At 40.8% G+C, this 23810-nt stretch overlaps 1 long non-coding RNA gene across 2 annotated transcripts in view; it reads left to right on the forward strand.

Moving 5' to 3' along the window:
• LOC115947201 (uncharacterized) overlaps positions 1-23810 on the forward strand; it is a 129312-nt gene that overhangs the window by 37721 nt on the left and 67781 nt on the right. The window lies entirely within an intron of this gene.

Raw genomic sequence — 23810 nt, forward strand, 5'->3', positions numbered from 1 at the left:
GGCAAGCTGGGCTGGGGTGCCTTGGCCCGGACTGCACTCCTAATCCTATAAGCACTGCTGGTTTTGTAATGGCTCTAAGGAACTCCTTTCCATCGTGTCCTTGAATGTTTATTTAGCAACCAGGGTTTCAGGCATGTCCCTCTTTGTCTCTAGGTACTCCTCTCCTTTCTCCATGCTTCTGCCTAGGAAGTAAGCACCAGATGCTTTTCCCTGCTGTGCAGTAGTGTGAGCTTTCTACGTTGCCTATCCCCTGCCCTCTTTTGCTCACGTGGCTGTCCGCTGGCTTACCTTCATTTCTCAGTGCCTCTAGATGATAAGACCAATGCTTTTTAGATATATTTTTGGGAGGTGTCAGAAAATATCCAAGGAGACATAGTTCTTTCTTTAGTCATCTTTTCTTCTAACCTCAATCAGAAAATCTTGCTCTTCAAATTCTACTTCGCCAGTGGTGACCACTGTTCTCGCCTCCTCCTTTCTCTGCCCTCACTTCCCCTTCAAAAACAGGAATAACTGGCTTGCTGCTCCTGCTCGGAGCTCTTGGTCCTCTGGGTGTGCGGGACACCACACATGAAGTAGGAACTGCTCAGAGGGAAAAAAAAAAAGGATGTTGCTGGTCATCTGAGGCATACCTCTGCCTTTCTGCTTTCCACTGTTGAATTATCTCTAACTGCCACAAGCTTTAGGTGAGGTCTAGATAGACCTAGATAGAGCTAACTGCATAATATGATCTTTCCAGTGACAGCTTTTACAGTCAGATGTTACAAGGTTTTTCCATTTCTTCCTTCATCTTTTTCCTCTTTGTATTCTCTATTTTTTTTTTTTTGCTAATACTATGGTATCTAGGAGGTATTTTTAGAAAGACTGATGGATCCAGAATGCTCACAAGTTTTAGTGGAAATGCTTTTTCTTTTTTCTGCAAATCTGTGCCAAAGGTGCATACATTATTTAATACTTGTCGGTATTCTCCTCAATTCAAGAGTTTCAGCCATGCAGTCAGGGACAAGGAGCAAGCAATGCATGGTGTTTTCTTGTGTAAGAAGCAATAAGTAGTGCAGAGACCGTGAGGATGGGACTTGTTTCTCTGCATGATTTGATGGATTGGTCTGTGATTAATCTGCAAACAAGAAGAAAGAGGGGATAAATAACAATAAACATAAAATTTGGAATGCATAGTTTGAACTAGCTGAAGCCACAGATTAGCTGTATTTTCAAATTCAGAGACTATTTGGAAAGGTTAAAGCTAGGAGGAGTTCTGGAATAGGCTGCATCAGCAAACTGGTGCATTATTTACTCTGGCAAGGTTTTTAGCGGTAGGGAAAGCTATTCCAGGAGGTGTTAGTCTGGGCATGGTCAGCACTGGCTCAGAGTTTGTATAAAATGCAGATTCAGAAGATTACTGGGCACAGAAGCAGATTTTAGGAGTTGTAAGGCACCTCGGAATATCAGCCTGTTGGACTATTGGATCTGTTGAGACATTCTGTTCTCCTCTCTGGAAAAGAGGAATTGGCGCATGCTGTGGAATGACTAACAAATTGTCCCTGAGGACTGGCCAGTTAGGTAGGAAAATGTTATTTACCTTAAAAAAACACAATGTTTTGTACGCACATTTAAGAATCTAATAATAAACTGACAGTGGAGCTCTGCTGTCCTCTCATAACTGTGGTCATCTCTTCTCCACAGTGCGACTGAGTGTCAGCATTTGTCATTTCACCCAAACTAGTCATACACTGAAACTAACAATTTGGCCATCACATCTCTCCTGGGAGGTTTGGATGTGAATCATGGAAGAGGTTTTGGGTCTGTGCCACAAGTCATGGGAATTGTGGAAGGAAATTATTATATGCTAGATTTGTTTTATAGTAAACTGTATACTGTCCTAGAATTAGGCCCCTACTTCACCTTCTCAGGAGCCAAGTCAAGGAGTCCTAATTCAGATGAAATTCCTCTTGTAGTTGGAAAGTTTGGCTGTCCCAAACATAGTTTTTCACTTGACTTCTTGTTTACAGTTTATTTTTTATATTTTCTCTTTAGATTCAGGCTTGCTCTTTCACATGAAATATGTCTTGATTCCTTGAGTGGCTGGTCTGGTCAGTACTTTTGGTTCTTATTTCTCTTCTCTTTCATACAATTAAAGATATTTGGTGGAGCATTCTTGCTTCACATCTGGTTCATACATACCTTATTTTTTTTTTCTCCTGCAGTCTCACAGAGGAAGCAGGGGATATGAACATCTTTCTGGAGTTGGCAGATACCTGGGGTAGACCCCAGTTAAGGCTGGGTTTTAATACACCCTGCCCCAGGAGCTAAGGGCATTCAGTACATCACACACCAGCCAAGGGGTCGGTGAGTCCAGCTGCAGCAGCACATACATTTGCTATGCCCACTCTGAGTAACTCACTGGTAGAAAAAGTAAACTGATAAACACTGTGTATTGTTTTCCAAACGGTAGTAATTTCATTAACATGCTTTAAAAAACAACCCCCCTCCAAAAAAAAACCCAAACAAACCCAAACTCTTCCCCAAAACCTCCCAAACTCTGCAGAAAGGAGAGCAAAACTTTGAAGGAGATACTGAGTTCATTCTGCCAGAAATGTGTTGTCTGCAATATCTCAAGTCAGGTCTTCTGCAGGAAACTAAAATAGTTTGTGGGGGAAAAACTCTTAAACCAGCCTAATAGAATGAATATAGCATTTTATTATTTTGTAGAACTTGCTTTTATATATGAAACATAATTAAAAGGGGAATACAATTAAGCTGAAATTGACTAAGGCTGGATAGATTCTCCATAGGAAGTGATGATATCTGGGGCTTAACAAAAACCAACTTGTCTTGCTCATCCAAATGGTATTTTGAGATATGTACTGAGCTTAAAAGAACTAATATTCCATTTGAAAAGAATAAAAGGTACTATTTTGGAACTTATTCTTTTCTCAGGCACAGCTGAATAGTGAAACCAAGCTTTTCCATACAGATATATGAGACAGAATTCATACTCCCCCAAATGAGACCTTTACGCTTCCACCTGCATATTATGGCTCTAATAAACACGTTATCAGCTCATGAAAATGATGGCAAACAGGTGACTGGAGGATTTGATAAGTCAGCAGCAAAGATTAACAGATTTTTCTCAGGGAAAAGCTGCGAGAGATTCCTTTATTTAAAACAATTGCAGCATGTGAATTTACTGCACTTAAATCATTACTGGCAATTAGGATGTGTCAGAAAGGTTGCAGCTGGCTCCAATTACAGGTAGAGCTTTTAGAAGCTGAACGTAATTGTACGTGTGATAGTGAGAGGCTGAGTAATGCATACCAGCATAATGGTGCTCCCAGTGCAGAAAGGAGGGCAAGATGATATGAACTGGAGCTTGATTATTTTAACTAGGCCTAGTCCCTGCCTCCTGGGAAATAGATATCGTAGTGGAAAATTGCTGGGAATGCAGCAGTTCACCTTGCTGAGCTTCCTCGTGTGGTGGGGATAGCTTTGAAACTGTGCAGTATATGTAATACTTCTCCTTTGGTCCTCTGCAGTGGGTTTGCCCATTATAAGGTCTTGCAAGTCATATCCAACCTGGGCTGCATAATCCTTCCAGAAAGAGGTCAGCTCCCTGATGCCTCGAAGACCCTGCAGCTGTAGGCAGGGAGTGATTTGCAAGACTGCCTAGGTTTTTTGATGGGACACTCCCTCTTGTGTGATTATCATATGTGAAAAACATTTTCCTTGTATGATGGAAGCATGTTGGACTCTGTGGTGTAAACATTTTTGGACTTACAGCCACATGCTTAGGATGCTTCTCCTGTAGCCATGCAATCAGGATCTCTCTCAGCTGTGTGTTGAGCTATAGCCATGCACCTTCACCCTAGCCATGGACCAAGGTGACTTTTTTGTTATTTCAGTTCTCTCTCTGGTTGTGTGTTTCTTGTCATGTGGCAAAATAGTGATATTTTATTGAATAGAAGACTAGGATGTGTCTCATAATATGTTAGGAATGGGTATCACAGTATGTTGACTACCTTTTCACACTTCCATAAAAAGGAATGGAGTCCACCTTGCCAGAAATTTATCTTCAGTGCTCTTGAAGTTCCAGTTATATCAGTGATTGGTATCTCCTCACAAGCTGTGTTGCTTTGCCTAAGTCCCAGTTACAGGCACCTTAAAGTATGGAGAGTATACATTAATATTCACACTGGGGGATTCAGTGCTGCATGTATACATGATGTGTGTCCCTGTATCAAGATGATGCCCTCAGGTGGAGCCCAAGATTACTGCTGGCTTGTGGAGGGGCTTCTGTACATTTAGTGCAAGAAGGAAGAGGGTAGAAAGCATGCCTCCTTTTTGTCTCTTTCCTTCCCTCTCTCACATATCCATTGGAGGACTGAAGCTAAAATTTCATGATCCATGTACTTCTGAGTCTTAGCTTCCTTTTTCTAAGGTTGTATGCAGACTATTGAATTTTGAAACATTTTGTTGGGCAGTTTCAACTGTATGTTGCTACTTCAGCTGAACTTACTCATGTGCTGTGGTATAACTAGATTTATGTCTCCTTGTTTATTAGCTGGCAAACAGCACTTGTGTAGGCAGAGAGCTGCAGTGAGCTTGTTCTTGGGATGATGTGTGGAGCGCAAGCATCCTATTGATTCTTTGTATTGCTCATAAACCCATGTTTGATCAGCAGGACATCTACCATGAAACTCATTAGAGTTGCTATTTTGGGAAAGTAGGATGATGTTTCACATAATGTGCTAATGTGAAAAGGATTCCATGCTTGTAAAACTAAACTGAAACTTTGCTGCAGAAGCATTTAGCATTCTGGGAGTGTGCACAGACTGTCTTTCAAGAAGTTCTTCCAAAATCTTCCCTCTTATAACTTTCCTACTTACATCCAAGTTCCACAAATATTGCTGTAAGGTCGATAATCTGTTTTAAATCCCTAGCTCTTTCTTTGGGATTTTGAGATGGTAATAGTAATAAAGTAACAACTGGGACCTGGGAAAAGAGTCTGGGATTCCCAAAGTCTTCCTATGTTTATGCACTTTTCTTTATATCAGCATCAACAGAGGTACTTGTAGCTGTGTAGTCAGGGTAGTTATTTGGAAATAGTGTTAGCTTGTTGTGTGAGGTCTTTGCAAACAGAAACACTGTGCTGTGTCTCTCTGTGGTTTGTTAAAAAGCAGCACACCCAGTTTTGAGAGAAATATATGCTGACTTTACAAGAAATGATCTGTCGTAAGTCCAGTAGCTAATGATCTGTTCTGCCCCATTTATTGCAGTTCACAGAGTGCCCTCAGTGCTGGAGGCTGGTGGCTGGAGTTTCAAAGCAGCACCATGTTCCAGATTAATAACTTTCGTAATGCAGTGGTCCATCTAGTGTCATCTCAGCTGGGCTGTGCACTGTTTGTTGCTGTCAGTTTGTGAGGGCTGAAGTGCCAGCACAGAACATGGAGATCCAAAAGAAATTTCAAATATGTTAAAGCAGCACATGCTACATCGCTTTCCAACTGTGTCTCAGTGTCTTAAGATAAAGGCATGTTGTATGTTTGAGAGGCATGTCATGTTTGGACCTGCAGCTTAGTGGAAGGGGTAGACGTGTTTAGAGGTGAGCTGTATTAGCCATTATTGATGCTAAATCTAACATTTTATTCTGCTTAACTGCACAAAGAGGTGAAATTCAGCATTACTGGGCCCAGACAGGAGCTTTAAAAAATGGGAAAGGTGCGGATCAGTGCTCACGGGGCATGCATCTCTTCTCACACACTCTCTGGAGAACACCAGAAGGTTAGGGCAGGGCTGTCTGGTCTGGGATACTGTAGGGTCATAGGGCTATCCCATTGTCACCTCCCCTTGAGTGCCCCATTGGCATTGTCTTAGGCCTGTGAGCTGCCTTCAACCTCTTTCAGTGTTTATAGCTCTATGTAGTTCCTGCAGCTCACACATACCAGAAACAGCTCCTTCTGTTTTTTTAAATTAAGGCAGAGATACTTGTCTAGTAAAGTAATTGCTGGGATGATTTTGCCTTCTAAGAAAAAAAGCATTACCATTAATGCAAATTTAAACAAATGTAACACTGCTCTTAATGGGAACTGCCATGGGGTATGCAAGAAAGTTCATGTCATGAGCAAACGAGGCTGCTAATGGGCTGTCTCAAGTCTTGCTGGCCACATCTTCTCTTTAAGAACTCCAAGAATTATACAGATGTCTTTTAATTATACTTCAACAGCTAAATACCCTGCTTGCTTTGTGGGAATAACTTCCATCTTGGGCAATTCACTGTGAAGAATGGTGGTTGCAAATAGATTCCTCTCCCTTCATGGATTTATTTAATGGAAAAAGGTTCTGGGGGAGTAAAGTTCTGGGGAAGTAAATCCAGCCTCACACATGGGACATATTCTTCCATGTGTAGGCCTCCAGCAATTTTTTCCCTCACAGCTCATGTATTAGAACTTGGGAGCAGTACAAGAAACTTAGAGATACAACATCACAGTACTAAATAAGGAAACTCCTTGTCTTTAGTTTTGAATCTGTCTTAAATGCTTTTTTTTTGTCTTTGGTCATTATAGTCATATCACTTACCAGCATTGCCTGTACAGATATGTTGGGGACTTTTTTGTGGTCCTGTTAGCTGCTCTGTGTCCTGGTGCGTAGCTTTTTGGCTTTCAGGGCTCCTGTAGAGTATACCATAAAACAGCAATAGGAGTAACTAAATAGAGAAGTGTAGTGCATATAAGAACTGCAGATATGTAAATTACTTCCAAGTTCTTCAGTGAAAAGCACTCTCCAAATGGAAATGATTTCTATTATTATTATCGCCTTCAACTGCAATCCATTTATGGCTCTGGACAATGGATACCAGCAAGAGAGCTTTTTTTCCCTGTAGCAATCCTAGCTCTGTGAAGTTACTCTTGGCTCCAAAGACTAAGTTCCTTGCATGGGTCTTCTTCCTCTCTCTTGCCCACTCCTAATTGAGACTGTCTAGAACAACTTTATTTCTAATGGTTTGCATTACATTCTTGATTATAACTTGGGTGTGAAAGAAAAGGCTTTAAAATGTGACTTTGTTGGACTGCAATCTTTTTTGAAAAAGTGAGAGCTCTGGTGACAAGGCCTGAGGATCCTGGCACTCTGGCAACAGCACTGACTATTGCAGAACTTAGGATGAAAATGGGGAGTCAGCAATACTTGAGGTCACTTTATTTCTTTTTGTCCCCACTGAACACAGCAACAATTGAAATGAATTTTACTTGCAAAGAAGCCTCCTTGTATTTCTGTTTGACTTTTAATAACCTGCCTTGTCTGCCCCCATGCCTCAAGCTGTGGTAGCGTGGAGTCCCCCGATGGCCCAGGTGGCATTTTGAAAGCCATGGGACATGTCTTTCTTCCTTGAAAATCTGTCTAGTGAAAAAGCAATTTCTTATTTTCACAGGTTTGTTGTTCCCCTGTGTGGGAGGCAGTCCCTATTTTGTTTCCTCCGCTGCCATTCTCATCCCCCATATTTCCTTTACAATGTCTTCTCTGTGTTTGGGCATCAATAGCTGTGCTTCACCCTCCTCAAGGCTCCGACTGGTGGGGATTTGCCTTAACAGCCAGTCCTTTCGTAGCAGGGCTTTTTCTAAGACCCCTCACTCCCTTGGGAGAGGCTGTCAGCCCACACAGCTTGTCCTGAACAAGGGAATATTTGAAGGTTTTACTTAACTCACTTTCACATTTTTTTCACAGATTAGTATTTTTTTAAACCCTGTTATGTTGTTTTAATTGAGTCTTGCCACCAAAACAAATGAACATTGTGTCACCACATCTCAGTTCCTTTCATACAGCCGCAGCTAAGAGAGTTTGGAGACGGTGCTACCTGCAGAAATATTGAAGCCAATGCTATGTATAATCGTGATGGATTACATTCAAACTACCCCATACATAAATCTGGTCACACCAGAACAAGAACTGTGGAAAGTGTATAACGTTAATGTATACTCATTACATTCCTCCTTTCACAGGCTCCAAGGCTGTCAGGCTGTCAGGGGGGTAGGGAACTTGGAGTAATGAGGAGTTAGATTTAAACATTTTACTAGAAATCATTGCAGTTCTTCATCAAAAGGGGGGTGCCCTTTAAAAAACAGTGCTTCTGTGATGTGCAATGGCTGCTAAGGGGTAATGAGTTCTACATTTGTTGTCTTTTTATTGGTTGCAAAGAAGTTCTTCTCATTTTGTAAGATTATTGAAAAAGGCAAGATTTAAAAAAACAACACCTTGCAAACTCTGTTTAAAATTTATAACACACCTTTCTACCCCCTTTGAAACCAAAGACAAATTTCCTACTGATTTTATCAGGAGCAGTGTAAAGCCCTTTCTGCCTCATGTGGAAGTGTGTCATTGGGTTCCTCCTTGGATGGTTTTGGCTGTACCTTTACAAGCATACACCAAGGACTGAATTTGGCCCTGCAGTTAGCATTTTGTTTATTCAATTCACATAAACTCTACCCAAAATGAAGGACTAACTAGCCCACAGAGTGTGGAGTAGGAGTATAGAGCAGGCAGCCATTCAAGGTAGGGTGTCTCCCTCCATGGCTAGAGTGGCCAGACAAGGAGATCAGTATCTGGAGTGATATTTTTGAGCTCCCATGCCTTACACTAGCACTTCTGTCTCTCATTTCACTCATCTTTCAGAGCTGCTGAGCAGTCAGTGCCCCTTAAATTCCTTCTCTCTTTTTTCAGGGGAGTAAGTGTGGGTTCAGTCATGTCACTTAAGTCCCGGATCTAAAACCTTTGCTGAGGCACTTGGCTGGATGGATGGTGGAGGATGCCATGTTCCATTAGGTATTTTTCAGAGAAGAGTGTTGCTTTAATAGCCAGCTCAAAAAGAGGGAATTTCCTTTCCCAGCAGAATGAGCAGGCAGGTCTGTTGCTGATCACCCTATCTGTGGTTTATGTAACTGTTTTTTTTGTGTGTCAAAGGCCCTAACTAGTGATAGGGCTGCCAGGCTCCATTGCCAGCAGTGCTGATGGCTCTAGGGCTTCTATCTGACTTCCTACAGCTGCAAACGCTACCAGCACTGATTTCACAATGCCTGGGACACAACCAGTGGGATGAAGGAGTGTGGGTTTTAACTGAATTTGGGCAATGAGAGAGGCTGTAAGGAAGGCTGACTTTCTGTAGAAGGGAAGGCAGCTCATCAAAGGAGAGCTGCCCCTACTTTTCGTTAACAAAGCTCACTGCCCTTGCCAAGTCTGTTGTAGGTTTCTTATGCCCTGAACTGTTTCTTTCCCAAATCTAGGTGTTTTGTTTTTACTTTGCATTTGCCACTTGTGTGATTTGGCATGGCGATTCATGGCTCTTTTATCATAAAACTGAATCCCTGCAATGGAGATTGAGGGTGGAGGCAAGTTGGAGACTCAGCTTGTGCAAATATGACACCTTTGTATCCTTGTGAAGCTGAGCCACTACCACCCCAAGCACTGACATTCCACTTGGCTCCCAGGCTATTGGCTGTGGTCTGGCTCAGCAGAGACATATGTTAGTTACTACCATCCTTGATTCACTACAGCCAAGCCTTTAGGGCCAGGTACTGCTCATGAAAGCTCCTGTATAGGTACCTTTGTCCTGTGATTCATACAGCTGTATTTGCATGCAGTTATATTCCTTCCTCTGAGTTCAGCCATGGCTTGCCAGTCAGCATGCTGTTGTTACATTAATAGTAGGCGCCAGGCCCCTTGGTGTTGCTTATTGTTCTGCTGAGGTTTGGTTTTGAGAAATGCTATCCGCCTCCCACTTCAGCTAAAGCAAAAGGCAGTGTTGTATGCAGAGAGAGAGAATTTTATGGTCCCTCAGGGACCATAGATATAAATAATATTTGCAGTTATAAGTAAACATGGAAAATTCAAGCATATTTGTAAGTTTCAGCTTCTATTATTTTTACGTTCCTTGATGCTCTAGTTTTGTCTCTAGTCAGAATAGGTATTTTCACTGCTGAAATCCTCAGAGGCTGCTTTCTGGTGTGAGCGCTCTGTTGGTGATTCACTTCTCTGGGCTCCTAAGTAGTTGGTTTGCTCAAGGTGTTGTAGCTGTTGTTATCCTTGAGAGTAACACACAGGTCATGGCTGATATAGATAACAAAGCAGACACTGTTTAAAAAAAAACCCTCAGTTCTGAGAGCCAGTGTTGTTAATCCTTGCTCTTCACGGCCTGCCTGCAAACTTGACAATGTGCTTTAAGGGTAGACTGCTGGTATTTTCAGTTTTAACTAACAGGCAGCCATGCTGTGGGATACATATTGAGATATCATTAGAATCAGAATTACTAAACTGTGTTATAATCTAACCTGGGATCACATCTGAGATTTCCCAGTCAGCACAGGACTCCCTCAGATCAGATAGTTATCAAAGCTCAAGTTGGCAATCACAGAAAACAGGAAGAATTTGAAACTGGGATCAGAGTTGGTAATGTAATTCTGTCTTTAACAATTATAGATATCTCAGGGATTTGCTGATGTTTTGTACCTCTTTTTTAAAGATGAGCCTAGATATGAAGTCTATTTCCAACATTTTCTGATTCCTCATGGTAATTGTATTAAACTCAATTCTACAAGGGCAAATTGGTATGGAGGAGCCCAGGCAGAAGTCAAATGTAAGTAGTACAAAGCAAATACACATCATGTTACAAGACCATATGGGCATGTTCAGCCTTACGTAAATGTGGGGGCTGCACCCTCACAGAGCCTCTGCCACATCCCGTCAAATGGACAGTGCTTCATCTTCTAGTGCTGGGGAGAAAAATGTCCCCTTGTGGTGCACTCTAGTGAAAGTATATCTGTAGGACAGACTGAATTTATTATGTGCATGTTGGGAAAATGAGTAAAGAAAGGGAAAGAGATTATAAACATAAAAAGATGTGCACATTTATTTTCAACCCAGCATGCTACATGTAGCACTGTCAGGTTAATTGGTAGTGGACTGCATGACTCCAGGCTCAGTTCAAATCCTGAAATTCAAAGACAGCAGAGTTTTTCTTTTAAACTCACTGAGTCTCTCTAAAGACTGAATTTTGGGTGCATTTGAAATTGATTTAAGATCTGACACTTGCAATAAAAACGTGTTATATGGTGGACATTTGATTTGTGATATGTACCTCAGTCTGTGGCATAACACAGAGCCTTGGGTGGCATGGTGTAGTGGAAGGTGTCCTTGCCCATGGCAGGGGGGCTGAAACTAGATGATCTTAAGGTCCTTTCCAACCCTAACTATTCTATGATTCTCTGATTCTATAAATTGATAACGGGCCAGCACACACAATGCTTTTTGTTCCAAAATCAAAGCAGATACACAAGAGTGGGAATGAAGATGTGATTTGAACTCAGGCTTTTCCCATAGGTAAGAACAAATCCCTTGAAGCCTCTCCCTTTCTAATTTTAGTGATAGAGTTGGTGCTTTTGCAGGAATTTATAATTGCTGTTGATTTCTTTACTTAGAACTTGCGTGACTTGTTTAAACAGCATTGCAGTTCTGGAGTTCTTTTGTAACATCTTAGGAGGGTACAAAAGTAATGTAAGACAGACTAGGCCTGACCCCAGGGGAGCTGACATGGGTTCAAAAAGTCTTATTTGTTCATTCTTTCTACAACTCAAGGACAGCCATCATGTTTTGCACCTGGAGTACTACCTTGTCCAAGGCACAAGTTGTCCCACAGTATTGCTTTCTATCTTCATGGCTTTCTATCGGTCTGAAAAGATCTACAAGGGTTACACATATATATTCTCTGAAAGGATGCACTTGTTTTTCCTGTCACTGTCATAAATGCTTCCCTAAAGGTCATGGGATATAGGACAGGAAAGTATTGTACTTCTGGAAGTGGAATATCTATATACTTCCTTTGCAGCATGCCAGGTTAAAGATAACATGATTTTACTTGCCTGCTGCTGTAATATCCTTGTGGAAAAGCTAGTGGATTTATGGAATAGAAGCATACTGCAGAAAGTCAGCACAAGTTTAATCCCCTGATCTGCACAGACCATCAGGGTGCTTTTGAGCAAGTTAGTTGGTCTCCATGTAACTCAGTATCTTACGAGTACAGCTGAAATGAGAGCACTTCCCTATGGCCCTTTTATGGTGAGAAGTGCATTAAAGACTGTACGATACTTGTAGTCTGCAATGGTCAAGCCGTGTGTACCATTAAAGTAGCTGTTAAAATACTTGAATAAACAATCTGACCAGAAGAGCCTCTCCGTGAGGTACTGCAGCCATTGCTTTGTTTTCCTGTGCCAGCATGCTGTACTTCCTTGTATGTCATTGTTAATCATTTCCCTTCCTGAAAGGATTTGTTGAAGGAGCACTGTTTTACCCCACTTCAGACAGTGCAGATTGGCTAAAATCTCTGGGAATGCTCATCACAGACAGTCAGCTTTGAGATGGTGCAAATACCTCATAGAGGACCTGCTAGCCAGAGGAACTTGGTACTTGGGCGTTAACTGAAGATGGTCAGGGCTTCTGTACTGTCCTAGATCAACACACTTCATTGTAGTTCTCTGCATACTGCATCTAGCATCAGATCTGTCCCATTAAATCAGTGGAATTATTTAAATAGATTATTTTTATTAATTTATTATATGAAAAAATTTAAAGCAAATTCCTTTGATGTGTGATATCCTAATCACACCCGCAGGGCATTAGCAGGCACAAGGCACATCTGAGTGTCTCTAATTCCCTAGTGGTGTGATTATATCTCATAATATTCACAACCCCCTGGAGCTTCTTTACTAGTATAAATAAATCAATTATTTAAGTCAAATACTTTGATCATTAGAAGCTGCCAGTGCGTGCTTGAATGCCTGAGCTGTGCGATTCACCAGGAATGATCTTGCCTCTCAAAATGCTGAGCAGCTGAGCTGAGTGCTACCAGCACTTCATTTCAATCTGCTTTATAAATTAGATTAGAAGTCAGTTTCCAATACTTCATTCTGGATAGCAAGGAAGGGAGAACTTTACAGGAGTGGAATTGTGAGATATCGCTGCCAACAGATCCTTTTATCATTTAACACTGCTGTCATAGGTTAAATTTGAGCTACTGTTCATATTAACTAATAGCTATTATACTGAAAACTGACACAGGGATTCCAGCTAATGCACCATGAACCTGGTTCACACACACTGCATCATATTATCTATTATTTGCACATATGGATGGAAAGAAGTTTTGAGTCACTTGGGATATATGGCAAATTATCATTTTATATCATATTAATGAAGTGCTAATTGCTCCTTGCAACCTTTTTTTGTGCAAATTGAGTGGGTCCTATTTGCATTGTCATGTAACCCCTGTATTACCTTGCAGCACTTTCATTAGGATGAGGCAGCACAGAGTTCATCAAGGAAAAATAGTAATTGTGAGATAATTAGTTGTGAAACTAATATCGTTTAAAGTAGAACAGAAATATTCAGTTGACCTTGGTTTGGCTTGGGAATATTTTGTATTAATAGGTTTATAAAATATCTTTAATTCTTCTTATGTTAAACTGACATCTTTACAAACACAGCTCCCTGCTCCAATATTTTCTTTTTCAGTTCCTGTTTGTCAGGGGGTTTCACATCTTCTAATGAAACTTAGTTAAAAAAAAAAAAAAAGAGTTGTTTCTTGCTGGCCGTTTATCTCTAAAGTGAATCACAAAGTCTGGAACTTTGTGAAATTGTGAAATAGGAAAATTTCTCTAAAGCTGTTGAATTTACAGGTGTCCAAACAGCAGCCAAGTCTGTAAAAGAAGGTAAGAAATGTTAAAGATGATACAGTCTTAATTATTTGCAGACTCTTGTTAACTATCACAGATAAAGTTCTCCATAAGAGTAAAATGCAGTACGTGTTATTTTCAGCCAAGACAGGCATTCTGTGGGAGAGGTAAGAAGTAGGAAAAAATGAGGGGAAAAAAAAATTGAAAAGTAGTTTCATGCTAACTCTGGGTTGTTTCCATGATTGTGGAAGAAGCATGATTAATTTCTGAAGCCTCTGTGGGCAAGGCATCCAGACAAAATGACATAAATCTACATTAGAGGATTTAAATGCTTTTGCCAAGAAAAAAGTGAGCTGAACTTTAGGTAGCACAGCCCTTTGCCAGTCAAGTCATCCAGATTTAAGGCCTGCACCTTTTCTTTTTCAGTGAAGTATTGGATACGGACAGATTTCAAGTTACAGCCAAAGGCGATATGACAGCTTTATTGCTGTTGCATGGGCAACATATTGTCTTTGATTGGGAAATAGGCTGTGGCCTTACAGAAAGGTATGTACAAAGAAATGCCTTCAGATATTTGTATTATTAAAACAAAGGTTGTTAATACAGATTGACTAGTATCTTCATTCTCTTTCTTTTGGCCGTGTATGCCAATGCATTTGTGTAAACATAGACCATATTTATTATAAGGTAGTCCCAGCTTGAGAGCAAACCGAATGAAGAAACTGTGCCTAATATAGTCTGTCACAGAATATATTCTCAATTGTGCACAGTGTGTGTGGAATTGAGATTCACACCTCACACAGACATCATGAATGTAAAAGCAATTGCATAGGACATTTTCCCAGGTGGGCATGAAGGAGTGCAGCAGGTAAAGACCTTCTTTGCTGACTTAAGAGTTTTAGCAGCAGTAAAGGAAGGTAAAAACAAGCAGCAGCAGCTCAGCATTTTTTTCAGGCCTGAAGTGTAGATAGGGGCATTTGCAAATCGCTTTGTTTTGCTCTGTATGTGATCCTGGCTGATGAAAAAAATGCAGATCATCTGGATTTCAGATGTATTCTGTCCACCCAGGGGCCAAACCAGAAATACTTGATTATGCTGCTGTTTGCATCCAATTTGCTCTGAACTGAAGGAATTGTATAGGTGAGCTGGACAGAACTTGCTTTGTGACAGCATCTGCTTTGTGCTTTTACAAAATGCTTTCCACCCTGTCTACAGAAGCTTACACTTGGTGAAGTCTCTATGGGGAGAAATATTTTTCTCTTGGTTTTTTTTTTCTTTTCTATCTTAAAAATACATTGTAGCTCTTCCTGTCTCATTCTGGGAGACTTCAGTGGATGGTTGTGAGAACACAAATATTATTTTATTGGGAAAGCCTGAATGCTTCAGCAAAGTCTTACCTGGCAGCAGTGCACTGAAGCTTGCAGTATAGCGTGCGTCAGAGCTGAAGTTTTAATGGGCTTGTTAGTTACCACAATAAATGTGGACCCTGTGGGGAATTGTTTACTGTATGTAAGAAGATGAGGAGGTCCTGGGTGTGGACAGGAGAAAAGGGCAGTGTGGCAACCTCAAGAATTTTATGGGTTTCTGTTAAACAAACAGCTGTGGTAACATCAGGAGGTTATCAGGAGCCTGAGGAGATCCAAGAGCAAAGCTCTGGTAGATAGAAGAATCAGATGCACATTCTTCCTTGCTGACAGGTAGGGCTGCACTGATATATTCTTCTGCTAGTCCAAACGAGTCTGGGAGAGGAGTTGAGTAGAAAAAGGAACTTTTGGTAAATGAGGAAGGCTGCTTCTTGCTTCACAGGCCACTTCCTGTGTTACAGGCTCATCTCTTCCAGGCAATGCTGACAGGAGTCCTTGCTGAGCTCTGAAGGCTGACACTGGGCTATGAGGCTTTTAAGCTCTAGTTGAGAGTGTAGTTTAAGCTCATGGCTACCAAAAGTCATTAACATACGGCACAGTGTTTGGTGGCCTGTGAGAAATTAGTTCAGCTTCACTATGATTCCCTACAATTACTTTATCTGGCTGAAAAGACACCCCAGATTTCCTCAGTTGGCACATTTTTTTTTTCTGTGCCTGCAGAAATAAAGGGATCTGAGTGAACATGAAGCAAAGGCAACAAGTGTGTGCCAAGAGGGGACTGCAAATCAGACTTGGAAGACATTTGGTTGCGATGGCATGGAGACTTCATTTCTGTTGCTGAGATATGTATCTCTTATTTTTCTTAAAAAAAAGAAATAAAAGAACTCTTCCTTCTATGGGCTGATGAGTAAGAAACTGTTCAGACACCTAAAATGAGTAATGTGAAAAATTAATAGTTTGGAGTCCAAAGCAAAGTTTGTGTGACCTCGGAAAGGGAGCGGGGGAGAGAGAGAGAATGAGTCTTTAAGGGAATGACAAGAATCTAAAAATATTGATTTCAATTTGCCATGGGAGGGAGCAGGAGAAACAAGCCATTGGAACAAGTTCTTGAAGCGTCCCACTAGCTGGAATGTCAAGCAGCAGAGTGAAAACAAACATTTCTATAAGGTTTTCCTTCCCAGGAAAGATTAAGTCCAGTCCCTCTTGCCTTGCATGCTGTCTCTGGCAGTATCTGGTCCTGCTTGAAACTGCAAAGAAAGGAGGGCTTTCAGTGCACTGATCTACTACTGGTGGTTTGGGTAAAAAGGGGAAAAACTATTGAGGATGTCTTACTTTGGAAGGGGGAATCCATGCTTCAGCAGTGTCCAGCTTGTACCCTTATGAAGGGCTGTGCTCAGCCTCTGGGGCTGGAGAGAGAAGAGGGAACAGCTGTGCTCCATGCAGAAACCCAAGGCAGCCACTTGATTTCATCAGAACTCTTCTAGGGGTGCCTGCATCAGGCAGCCCTCTGCCTTTAACTCAGAAGTCCTCAATGCAGATTTCATGAGGCATCCCAAGCCTACCTGATTCAGTTCCATGTTTTGTGTGATTTCTGTCCAATCACTGTCTCAGAAATATTGCTCCTGGTTTTGGAGCCCCAGTAAACCCTGCCTTACACAGCTCACCTTTCTCTTTAGAGGGAAGGGTACAGTGTGCGCACGTGTCTCCAACTGGCAAAGCAAGGAAGCTTTGATATTTGACTTGACTTTTTCCTCTTTAATAAAGAGTCAAAGCAAAATCACAGTCCCTGTAGATTTGTGTCTTTGAGAATGATGGAGGGACAGAAATAAAATGATAAAATTGAAATTTGGAAATGGAAACGGCTTAAAATCAATGCATCCAAAGGTGACTGGGCTATTAACATAAGATGAACTTTCTTGTGACCTATATGCATGCAAAGATTGACACCTATACAGGATCAAAGGAGCTTATGAAAGGCTAGAGTACAGGAGAGGAAATTGAAAATGTGTAGGTTGTCGATCTCAAGAGTGGCTTTTATTAGTTATTGTACATAATAACTATTGTGTCAGAAATGAAAGGGATTAACTCTTACCCAAGGTACTGCACCTGAGCAAATATTGTCTTGCCTGGGTGATATTTGTGCCAATACAAAGAAGACCTGGTATGAGGCTGTGTACTGCTTAAGTCTCACTTAAGTCTTCAAAATGAGGATTATGTAGGATTTTAATGGTACAAAAATGTGGACAAATTTCAGCCCTTACATTACTGCAGTGTATGTCCCCAGGGCTTCTAGAGTAATGTAGAGTCTCACCAGAACACATCAAAGCAGTTGGAAAGTATTTTCTCTGCAGACAGACCACTTTCCAGATATGAGAGTTCCTCATGTCACTGAAGAGAAGCTCTTGAAGGACTATTAGAGAGAAACTAACTGGGTAAGTGGGTTTTAATGGCTGAATGTTTTATTCTCTGCTGTATTTTCCAATGACTCAAATGCTTTGGTCTAAGTGAGCAAACAGGGGAATATTTTGCTGTGGTCAATAGTTTTTTTCTGAGAAATACTGTAAATATTGGACTGCATTTGACAGTTTGTTTTTGTAAGTGTGAATAGAAAACAGTCAAAATTTCAGAATAAAAGCAACAAACATTTTAAGGCCAGAGAAAGAAAATTCTAAGTCTGGAGGACAAAGGAAATATTTTTCATGCTGAATCCCTCTGACTAGATCTGCTTCCAGCAGATGATACCCACCTTTCAATTGCACTTTTGCATCTGTACAGTTTGCACACCTCTTGCTAAATATTTTCCTGTGTGTGGAAGAATGGTGAAATGGTTTCACAAGAACACAGCCCATTTACTGACAGCCGTTCCCATATTTAATTGTCTGTCTTCAGTGATAAGGCGTGCCTGTGTAATCAGGACTGTAACCACCAGAGGGGACAGGAGTAGGATATAATCTTGTACACACTGTATTTTCAGAAAAGACTTTCTTAGTTCTTTGGGGGATTCCCGTATTTATCATGTCTGTCCTTTCTCCTGCCATGACATAGATTGAAGGGAAAAGAAATGGGGAACCTGATGGTGTCTTTCTGTAAAGCTGCCCCTCCTGTGTTGCCTCTTTTCAGGGATATCTTGTAGAGATGCCTGTGTTTTTTCCATGTATGTTCCAAGACATGGAAAGTACTATGGGGTGTGAGCGGATAGGGGACATTTTCATATAAAACTGTTCCTTCTGAGAGGATGTTTGAAACTGCTTTGAAAATGCAGTGTTTCTGAGGGACTTGTGTCACCTGCAACCTTCACTATAGTTTCCATGTCATAAAAATACTTTTCTTCCTTGCAAAGCTAATATTGAACATTGAGCCTTTGCTGTATGGCTGATTTACTAGAGTTACTGCTTAGTTTGAAGGATCATTTTGCACCATTTCCCCCCCATTCTTTTTCTTAAATGCTTTGCAACCCAAATGTACTCTGATGTGATTTCATTAGATTCATTTGTCCTGCACTCCCCTCCTCCCCTTTCAATTTGATCTTACACTTATAACTGTAAATAGTATATTTTTATAACTTGCATTGATATAGTGGTTGTGTTCTGATTTGAGATAGGGAAGTACAAAATTAACTATAATCCTTTGTAAGTAAGTAGATTTAGTTCTAAGTAATGTGAAGGTGACTACTGATCCAAGGCAGCCAAGTCAATGTTGGTTTAGGTAAAATGATCATAGATCTTTCCCCAGTGGCATGTTTGGTTCCCTACCTTCCTGTCAGTCCACAGTAGTGTACCAGAGCAAAGTTTGTCCCTCCTGGTGAAATGGTATCTAATTTACTAGATTTAAATAGTACTGCAATCAGCATGTTTGTAGCTAGAGGTAATTATATTGAGTTTGTTGGCTGATAAATTGATCTCATCTACTACTGTGTGTCTGTGGATGTTGTGTTTCTTCTGTTGCTCTGACCAATATCTAGTGATCACAGCTAGATTCCAACTGCTTTTGCTTCGTGGCCTTTACTGGCAAACCTTGGGCTTGTATCTTGCTCTTTTGATTAGCTGATAATCCATAACAACAGTATTTACAAGTGAGAAGGAACAGAACTGCTTTGCATGCCAAAAGCCGTATGTGCTTCTCTGACATATGAGGAGGCCATAGAGTGTTGATGGGCTGCTCTATGCTTCAGCTAATATTTCCCTAATGTAGGAACACTGCAAAGCAGTTTGTTGTCCTCACAGGATCCCTGTGAGGTTGGCAGTACTGCTGTCACCATTTTGCAGATGAGGGAATTTTTGGCAAAACAGAACCAAATGACATAACCGGCATTCCTCTAATATATATCAGATGGTGATGTATAGAATGTGGGAATTCTGTGTTGCAGCACATGATACCTCCTTCACAAGGCTTTGCATTTTTCTTAATTTCTGTCCTAGTCAGAATTGCTTTGTCATCTGTTCCAAATTAATTTCTGTAGGTTTTCTCTAATTTCCCAAATAAAAATATTGGAATGCTTTAGTGTCATGTTTACAATGTACATGGAGGTGGAGGGAAGTTTTGGAGGAGTCAGATCGTGGATGTTAAAGCTTGCACATGTGTGGCTGTGACTGAGCTATGAGTAAGCACAGACTAGGCAAGAACCTTTGTGTGCTAGGTGTGTATCTAGGGAGTCTTTCCATGGTCAACAAGTTTTGGAAAGCAGGATGGTTTTCCTTTGGTATCTTTTTAGACATCAAGGCAGAAGTAGAGGAATATCCATTTTTATTATTGGAGGGAAAAAAGTGCATTTAGATTTTTGCTTTGTCCAACTTGCTCACACTTTGAAGAGGAGAAGGGAAAAGTGGGAGAAAAAACGGAGACAGAGAGAGAGCGTCAGAAGTTTTTCTGTCTTATTTCTAGAAAAACGTCACTAGTGAGCTTACTCGTATGGCATTTTCAGTGGAAATACAGTATTTCTGCTGGACAAAATGCAAGAATGTTTTATCTCATGGAATTTCCCACTCAGGAATGGAACAGTTCTTCGTACTGCCACGGCTGCCTCAGCTCCTAATATGGATTTAGCAAGTAGCTCAAAAATACCCATCAGGACCCAAAGACATAACACTTTGCTGTAAAAATTGTTGGTTGCAAAATAGGAAAGATCTTACATTTTGCCACTGAGTTATTAGCCATTTGTTTTGATTTCTGTCACAGCAAGTTCTGCCTTGAATATGCTGTGAAATTTGTTTTGGTTTGGTTTTGTGTGCACTGAGCCCAAGCAAAAGCCTTCTGTGAGAGTGTCAGTGCCATTTTGCTCTAAGAGATTGTAGCTTTCAGCTTGATGCTGTCTTGTAATGACACTACTCTTGCTCGTCCTTGTTTTGATGTTCTTTTGATGTAAAATACATTTTCTGAATGAATAGGTTTGCTCCCTGTTTATAATTCAAATTGCTAAAGCCTATTTTCACTGACTTCTTAATTATGCAGCATTTAAATCCAGAGTTCATTTTCTTTCAAAAGAATCCTCAGAGGGCTATTAAATACCAAGATAGTACTTTTGGTTCAGGAAGTCCTTGAATCACAAAGTGCTGCAGGAGTGTAATCAGGAAGTAATACTGCAAGCTTACCCTGATCTTATATTTTTTCCTAAGTTTGTGCCATTGGTTAGTTCTGAAGGCATGATGGATCTGTGGTCTCACCTGGTACAGGTCTTTCATGTCCTTCTACAGACAAAATATATATATGTCTTCATTCCTCATGCCTTTTTTTTGGATGTCGCTTACCACATTTCTTATTCTGCAACCGGAAGTCACTTATGGAAAGGTAAGCATATTTTAGGGTAATATCCTAGCAGAAGTCCCAGAATATATCTGTGTTGGTAGCCTGGACAGGGCCAGGAGTCGTGGCATGTTGTGACCTATGGTGTTTTAACTGCTAGCACGTTCCCTCGCCTGGTTTTGTCTGCACCAGGCAGCACTCTCTGCAGTGGTGTCAGGATATGGGTTAAGGCATCAGCATGAGCCAAGGACTGCTCCAAGCCGGCAGATATGGATGAGGACTCCTCTTTGGAGAGTGAGCAGAAGGACAGAGTTTAGCCATATGGACATCGGCTGTGCCATAAAACTTGTGCTCAGGGGCAGGAAATTGGCCCTGGACTGCTTTATTTTCTATTCCAAGGCAGGCCTGTTGATTTCTGCACTGTGGTGCCAGGCCCTAAGACAGAATTCATTTACAGCTCTCTGTATACAGGACATAATTTTAATGCTTGGCTCCCACTGCAAAATATGTCACAGCAAACTTCAAGAGGATTGTTTATGTCCCCAGAACCTTAAGCTGGAATAATGACTCTAATTTATTTATGCACATTTTGACAGCTTGTTATGTTTTATTCCGTAAAGCTAAATGTGGTCACAACACTTTGGAGTTATTGCTACTGTGTAATGATACCAGGGAGAGATAGGGATTTTTGTCTCTGAGCACAGAAGATCTTTTTCACCCTCTAAGGATTTAAAGCCACTGTCCTTGTGTCTGTGTATCTGAGAAAGGACAGTGAAACTGAGAGGTGATGTGGCCTAGCTGCATAACTGAACAGGAACAGATAAACTCTACTTCAAAAGTGAATCGTACAATCATCATAGAATCGTTGAATGGTTTAGTTTGGAAGAGATCTTAACACTCACCTAGTTCCACCCCTACTGCCATGGCCAGGGACACCTTCCTCTAAACCAGGTTGCTCAAAGTCATGTCCAACCTGGCCTTCAACATACTTGAATAACCAAAACCCACTGACCTTAGTATTGGACCTGTTGCATTCAGACAAGAGTAGGGAAACTCTGTCCTTGAGAAGAGAGCTGTAAATGCTTGCTTGCCTTCTAATATAACTCAGTTTCTGTTTTAGATCTGCTAACAATACAGTTTGAGTACCCCTTTAGGAAAGACTCAGTCTCTTTCTCCATGGAGGTTTGAAAGACACATAGACCCCTTCTGGTCTTAAAGGACTGTTTCACTTATGGGTGTGATTGTATGATAGGTATCCATAGTGTTTATTGTGTCTAATACAATGAATTTTGATAGTACATTTAGAGCTAATCAGGATGTTCATAGAAGCATTAAGTAATTTTGTAAACCAGTAGGATATGATATTGGTGGGTTGTTAGGTGGTTTTGACCAGGAGTTTAAATGAAAACAAAAGAAAGCAACTGTAAAACCAAAGCACTAGACATTGATAGGACTGTGTATGACTTTGAGTTTCTTTTTCTGTTCTCTACAGCAATGTATTTACTACTAGAAAAACTGTGAGGAAATATTCCCAGACCCTTGCATTGTCTACACTTAAAGCAAGAGAATCCTTGGCAGACTTTAGACCTGTGCCAACTAGGATTCTCCCAAATAATTTATGGGCACTGTTCAGGGATTAATTCCAGCCAGGGACCAATTCTGAACAGTTAGCTGACCATGTTGTTTTGGGGGCTAAGAGGGTTAAATTGTATGAATAGGAACTGTCTGCCACTGGTAGCTGTAATCATGAAGAACAGTCCCAGGCTGGTTCAGTTTTCTAGTACAGATGTAGTAATGCAAGCTTACTTCTATACCATACACATTTGGAAGCAGTGCTGAAGCAGGGAAGGGGGAAAAGAATATGTTTAACCTAGTCCAGGATATATAGGGATGACAGAAATCACATTAACACAGACTCTTAATTCCTTGCTGGATATTTTCTATTGGCTCTAAGCAGCAGTAGCACAAGAAAAATAACATGAAGGGCCAGTGTGGATCCCTGGCGTCTCTGTAGGGACTGCTGAAAGACAAAGCTGTAAATGTGTCATGATAAACTGAAAAGAAAAAGGTACCACTCTAGGGGGGAACTCAGTATGTAAGCATCGGCTCATGTTCCCTAACCTGAGTGACAGTCATGAGACAGACTGATCTTTAGACTTTATTCCTAGTTTTAATGTGTTGGGGTTTTTGTGTGCTTTTTTTTTCTTGTTGTTGTTGGGTTTTTATTTTATTTTATTTTATTTTTTTTAAATTTAGAGGAAAAAGCTTTTTCTACTAGTGTTTAAGCCACTGCTTCAACAGCACAGTTTCCAGGGCCAAACTTATCTACAAGTCACATGGAGAATACTAGCTACTCCTAGTTACTAGCTTCAGATACGATGGGAGGGTGTTTACTCTGCTGCTGATGCAGATCCACTGATGAGAATGATGAGGTTACCATTCATTTATTAACTCCTTAATCAAAGGTTTAACTAGGTTTATAATACATGAGAGAGAGCCGCAGCCCCACTAAGGTTCATGTGCTAAGTCATTCATTATCAGATTCTAGTGATAGTGGTTCGAATTTTCTCACTCCTGTCCTGAGGGACAGCTGTTAATAGCCAAAGTCAACCTGACAAGTTACCACTTTTGCAGTCCCAGCAGGAAGGTCTACTTGAACATGGAGAGCAAGCTAGCGCTCCATCTCCTTTGGATTGGGCCTTCATATCAGGATTTGAATCTCATATTGTCCATGTCTCAGGGGTATGTCACATTTATCAGGATGGCATTTGAATATAGTCTGTAATCATTGTGACAGCTCCCTGGTAACTAAAGGAACTTCCTGGGGGAAAAAAAAAGTGAAAATCAGAAGTGTTAGTCAGCGATTTATGGCATTTTTAAGTAATCGAATGCAGATGAAAATATTGATAAGCGAAAGGTTAGGTGAAATCTTGGCTATAACCTTATCTCAGAATTGTGTGATGCTGCATGCTCCCCTGTCCTTTTTGTAAGACGGCAAAAA

Source organism: Melopsittacus undulatus, chromosome 3 (genome assembly GCF_012275295.1).
Source record: "Melopsittacus undulatus isolate bMelUnd1 chromosome 3, bMelUnd1.mat.Z, whole genome shotgun sequence".
Classification (NCBI taxonomy): Eukaryota; Metazoa; Chordata; class Aves; order Psittaciformes; family Psittaculidae; genus Melopsittacus; species Melopsittacus undulatus.